Source organism: Eublepharis macularius, chromosome 12 (assembly GCF_028583425.1).
Source record: "Eublepharis macularius isolate TG4126 chromosome 12, MPM_Emac_v1.0, whole genome shotgun sequence".
Classification (NCBI taxonomy): Eukaryota; Metazoa; Chordata; class Lepidosauria; order Squamata; family Eublepharidae; genus Eublepharis; species Eublepharis macularius.
In genome coordinates this window covers 53,894,205-53,900,030 of record NC_072801.1, presented here as the reverse complement: position 1 = coordinate 53,900,030, position 5,826 = coordinate 53,894,205, and positions in this window count along the sequence as shown.

Genomic DNA, 5,826 nt, shown 5'->3' with positions numbered 1-5,826 from the left:
CCTCTGCACCTCTGGCCCAAAGAGATATTTTACTTATTAATAGCCAGCTTTTCTCCCCAGTGGGAACCCAAAGTGACTTACAAGATTGTTCTCCCTTGTCCCATTTTAACTTCCCCATCAATATCCCAGTGAAGTAGATTAGTCTGAGGGAGAGTGACAGGCCCAGAGTCACCCACAAGTGGAGATTCAAACTTGGATCTTTCAGATCCTAATGTGATGTTGTAACCATTACACCATGCTGGCTCTTGCACGGAGACCAGCTGCATCAGTCAAGGAAACTTATTTGCACCTTTATGTTAGAGCAGATCAGGAGATACGCTCTGAAGGTCAGTGTGTGTAGTGGCTAGAGCTGGGCTAGGACAGGGGAGACCTGAGTTCAAGTCAGCACTTAGCTATTACTTTCATAACTGGGCTAATCACACTGTTTCAGCTCAACCTACTTTACAAGGTTATTGTGAGGATAAAATGAGGGAGGGGAAAACCCTGAGCATCTTGGAAGAAGACCAGCATGATAAAGGTGAGTCAGTTCTTTATAAAAGCTTCCAAGGCAAGCTTGTTTGAGGGTTTGGGCAAGAGGGAGAGTTGGTTTTGCAAAAGAACCATGTTTGGAGTCAATTCTAAAAGAATTCACCCTGGCATGATGGCGTTGCTTCTGACGTAACTGGAAGTGGGTGGGAGCTTACGATTTCTGGTCTGACCATCTGTGAACTATCTCAGCCCTTGCTTCAGTTCAGACACTTCCCCTACTGTCATTTATTTTAAATCTGTACCTGTACTTCAAATTAGGAAATGTTTACAAAGACCTCCTACACAGCCATGTCTGTCTAAGCCATCTCAAGCCAAGCAGGCTACTTCTGAGGACAAGCGAGGACCCCAGAGCTTGGTCCATCTGAGGAAGTGCGAAGGAACAGGATCTTCCTTGTGACTTTTCAGCTCTTTGATACCCCTTGGCCTTCTCCCATCCAAGAAAAGGGGCCATACACACAAACGTCATATGTGGTTTGCTATCTGGAGGTGGTGGCTGCGTGAGTGATGGATGGTAGGGTCTATTTACAAGCACTGAGGCAACCTGTGTGGGAGGCCTGGGGGCACAAATTGGGAAAAGATTGGCAAGCCTCAAGGTGGTGACAGAAGGTGCTTTAATAATTACCACAATCTGTCCCAGGATCTAAAATAGCCCTGCAGCCGTGTTACCCTCTGGGCCAGTGCTAAGCTTTCCTGGGACTGGGACGTTGCATTTCCATATCCTGAGGAGAGAGCTCTGACACCTGAGAAGCAAGGCTACAGAGGTCTCTCCTTTCTTGCCTCATCTCTACCACAGAGCACCCAAGCTTGACACCCTCTGGCCCACCTACGCAACATCTTCTTGTGGTTTTTGTGAACCTTTCCCAAGAAGTTCACACAGCTCTTGTCCTCCTTCAATTGTCCTCTCATCCAGTTACCAAATGACCAGGGCAGCAGGGTGTGTGTGTGTTTGCCATGCTCCTCTCTTTTAATGGCAACTTGATCTGCAGATGAACGAAGCTTTCCACAGCATTGTGACAGGGCACAGGAGCCAAAGGTGCTAAAAAAGTTAGCAACCTTGATTTCTCCCAGTTCTTACCCCCATTGTAGGTGCCAGGAGGCAGGGCCAGCAGGCTTGTGTCCACACTCCATGTGTCCAGTCAATGTTCTAAAAACAAAATTACCTATTCCGTTTGGTTCCTTATTTAGTCATATGAACCCATGAAGCTGCCTTCTACTGAATCGGTCCGTTGATCCACCAAGGTCGGGATACTCCACTCAGAATGGCAGAAGCTCTCCAGGATCTCAGGCAGAGATCTTTCACATGGCCTACTATCTGATCCTTTTAACTGGAGATGCCATGCAAAGCAGATGCTGTCACTGAGCCACAGTCCCTTCCCAAATTGTCCAGTTTAACACAAAACAAATTCCTATTAACTTGGTATGTGGACTGTGTCATCTCTCCGTGGCATCTCCCTCACAGACAGGAGGCGGATGAAGGAAAGATATGAGGTGAACTAGTGGGGGAGGGGAGAGATGGGCCGTTTCCACACTACTTACCTTCATCCGGAGTGCTGCGGAGCGTCGCAAAAAACCCGCGGAAGATAGCATTTTCTCATGTGAGTTTTGTGCAACATCGCGCAAAACTCGCGTGAGAAGACGCTATCTTCCGTGCTTTTTTCGCGACGTTCCGCGGCGTTCTGGATGAAGGTAAGTAGTGTGGAAACAGCCATGGTGTGATATGGAATAGAGAGAGGTCCAAATATCTGCCCTGAAGATCACTGGATGACCCTCTGCCTCTCCCTCTGCTACCTCATAACCTACTTCCCACAGATGTTGTGAGGATAAAAGGTCATATCTGAGCTCTTGGAGGGAAGAGCAAGAGTCCAGTAGCGCCACCTGTAAGACTAACAAAATTTGGGGTAGGATATGAACTTTTGTGAGCCTCAGCTCACTTCTTCAGATACCAAAGCTGTGGCTCACAAAAGCTCATACCCTACCACAAAGTTTGTTAGCCTTATAGGTGCTACTACTGGACTCTTGCTCTTTTCTACTGCTACAGACAAACACGGCTACACATCCTGATCTATCTCCTCGGAGGAAGAGTGGGATAAAAGAATGTCATGAATAATATTCTGGGATTCACCCATTCAGCGTAAACCAGTGTGCGAGAGCTCAGTGACTGGTCATGAGAGCTACATCTATACCTCTGAATAGCAGATTCTGGGGGCAAAAGCAGAGGAGAGATTTGGGGAGGAGGGCTTGCTGGAGGCATCTGACTGACCCTTTACTGGAAACAAGACATTGGGTTCTTCTTAAAGAGTTAGGAGGATTGGTATGAACAACCACAAAAACCAGGACAGCTTGAGGTTTCTTGCATAGGGAAGGAAACTGAATAGATGTCAGTATCAGGTTGTAAATTTATTCCGAGTAGGAGGTTTGTTGCTAGACCTGTGACCAGATCTCAATTGGAGTGCATTGAATTATCATATCTTATGACTAAACACCCAGGAAAGAGACTTTTCCCCCACAGGTTCTGGTGCTATCTTTCTGTGGGACAGGTGAGGTGTGGTTTTTGTCGTAAAACAGAGGGTTTCCCCCCCCCCTTTTTTCTGTGCAGAAAACAAAATGCAAAACGCAAAAACAGAAGACAGGTAATACTGTTTGTAAGACCAACCAGATGTGTTGTGCATGCTTTTGAGTTCTCCAGAACTGTTCACCAGGCTAAGCAAGAAAAGGTGTGTGTGGTGGGGAAATCTTTTAGCTATGGTATAGCTCTTTCTGTCTGCATGCTGGGTAGGATGCTCTCTTGATTTCGATGGGCACAGGGTGTGAGTTAGCTAATACCAAGTTCTGCTCTCAGCATGATGAGATTGAAGACACAACAATGGATGCCATGAAGTTGAAAATACAACAACAGAAATGTCTCTTCAATGCCCAACAGAACTAACTGCTCCCTTAAAAGGCAAGGAGCACAAGAAAAGTGCCACAGTCCTTATATTAACAATATTGCAGAGAAATGTCTCCTACTTGTGTAATAATTTAGGGTGCTTTCCCATGGAGAGTTGTCCCCATTTCAGCCACACAATACATGCACTTTTCTTTCTGTTTCCATATGACATCATCCTTCATTCATGCTCAAATAATGAACAATCCATTCTTTCTGCCCCAAACTCTCCTTTATTTTAAATATGTAAGAAAAAAAGTGTTTCCCTGGCAGGACAGTATTGGCATGAGCAGGTTCGTGTCTGAGAGAAACTTTGCCTTGTATTTGAAGGAAAGGAAATGCCCCATTTGCTCCTTTTCTTCCTCTGCAGTTTGCCAGTGAACTGCCCAGTACTTACTGAGAACCCTCCCCTCGCCTGCAATTGCCTGGTCTTATTGGCACCAATACAACTTTAAAATTGTTTTGGGGGTCAAATCAGAACAAAACTTTGGTGCTGTTTCAACAATACAATGCAACTTTTCCAACCCATGGAATCTGTTAGTATGTCTTCCTCCCACCATATTTCATGATTAATTTTCCTTTTGGTGGGGAAGGAGGAAGGGTGATGGATACTACAGAACAGTGCAATTACTCAATGAAATAGGAGTCATGAGTGTATTTATCACTGCCAGAAAGGGGCTGCCTACCTTTCGGTACTGCTAAAAAGGGAAACCTAACAATGGAGAGAAAACAGATTATTGCGTGCTGTCTGGAATCTCTGTTGCAAAAGGCAGTTCCATGCACAATTGTACCAGCAACCTGGCGTAGCCCTGGTTAACCTGCTAGATGATTGTATCGAAGTGTTCCAGAAGAAACAGGACTGTTCTGCCTTTTGGGAACAGGACTGTCATGGCCAATCACAAATGGCCTCGGAAATTCTCCTCTGCATTAGTTTACTGTCTAGCATGGTGTGCAGGTGTGTTCTTCACAGGAGAACCAGATTCAAAGGAAGGCATATGAATGGAAGACCTCCAAAATGTCCTTGCTCAGATCTTGCACACTAGAGGACGTGGCTTCCTTTACTGAGTCAAAATTCATTTCCACGCTGTGAAAAGCCTCACCTGCTTAACCTGCATTCCCTGCTCATTTTAAAAGCAGGAGACCAGCTGAAAAGCTGGCAAATGCCACCAAAATTACAGAATCAGTTGCAGGGTTTTAAGATCCTCGTACATTCAATTGTGTATTTTGAGAGAAATTGTTGATGCAATTTTAAGTCAATTGAGATATATATTCCCCGCTCCCGGACTAATTCCAAGATAACAGGTTTATTTCCATAGACTGGTTTCTGCTGTCACCTAGTGGCCAACATCTAAAACACCGTCATTTTTAATCTCTCGTCCTAGCGATTTATCCTCCTCCTCGACTGGTATATTTACAAATCAGTCGATTTGGACTATATTTTCAGTGCCGTCTTCCAACAGAAACCCGCCCATTAAAAGCTGTCTTGAATTTCTGGTCGTTCAGCCAGGGTAGAAAATATGCGTTTCTGAGAGCATCCAAGTATGTTTCTATGATGATCCAGGCAATTTTTTTAAAAAAATTACACCCCCCCCCCACCCCGTCCCCCGGAAAACCAGAAGATGTCCAAAAACATCAGACTGGGCACGCAATGTAATATTTCCCGATCCCACTTCCACGTGCAATAAAAGGTTTTGTCAATTTCTCAGTGGGGGGGCGGGGCGGGGGAAGGCTGCTAACGTTTTAAAGTCTTTCTACTCTGTCTTTTAACTGTAGCATGACCCACATTGGTTTACCAGGGGAAGCTTTTCTATTTTTTTTATAATACATTATTTAGAATAACCTGTCTTGCTCACTGAGGGCCAAGCTACAAGTGACGAATGAAACTTGAAGGGCAAGTGGATTGAGTGGAGCGCAAGTGAACAGGGAGAAATACACTTGCCGTTCAAGTGTCATTCGTCACTTGTAGCTTCGCCCTCAGACTCAAGGTGGATTACACTGTGTGAGTCAGTACAGTCAATTTCAAAGACATTTCAATAAGCAATTTAATAGAGTACATAATGCAAATTTGTAAAGCTTTAAAATCAGTGGAAATCCAATGGAGTTGATGAAATACTGAAACAGAGCAGAGCACAAGTGATTGTAAGACAGACGTATTAAACAACATAAAACTCACACTTCTAAAGTTATTCATCTTCACGCCCCATTTCCCTCTACTTATTAAATGTCTGTGTTAAGTTGCGGGGCAAGGTACAACAGGGCAGCCGGTTTGTTTTCTTAAAAGGGGGGGGGGTTCTAAAAAGTCTTGTTTGCTTTCATGCTCTGGCAAAGCAAAATCCACCACACAACTTGTCCAGCCTGGAACTCCTCCTCCACCA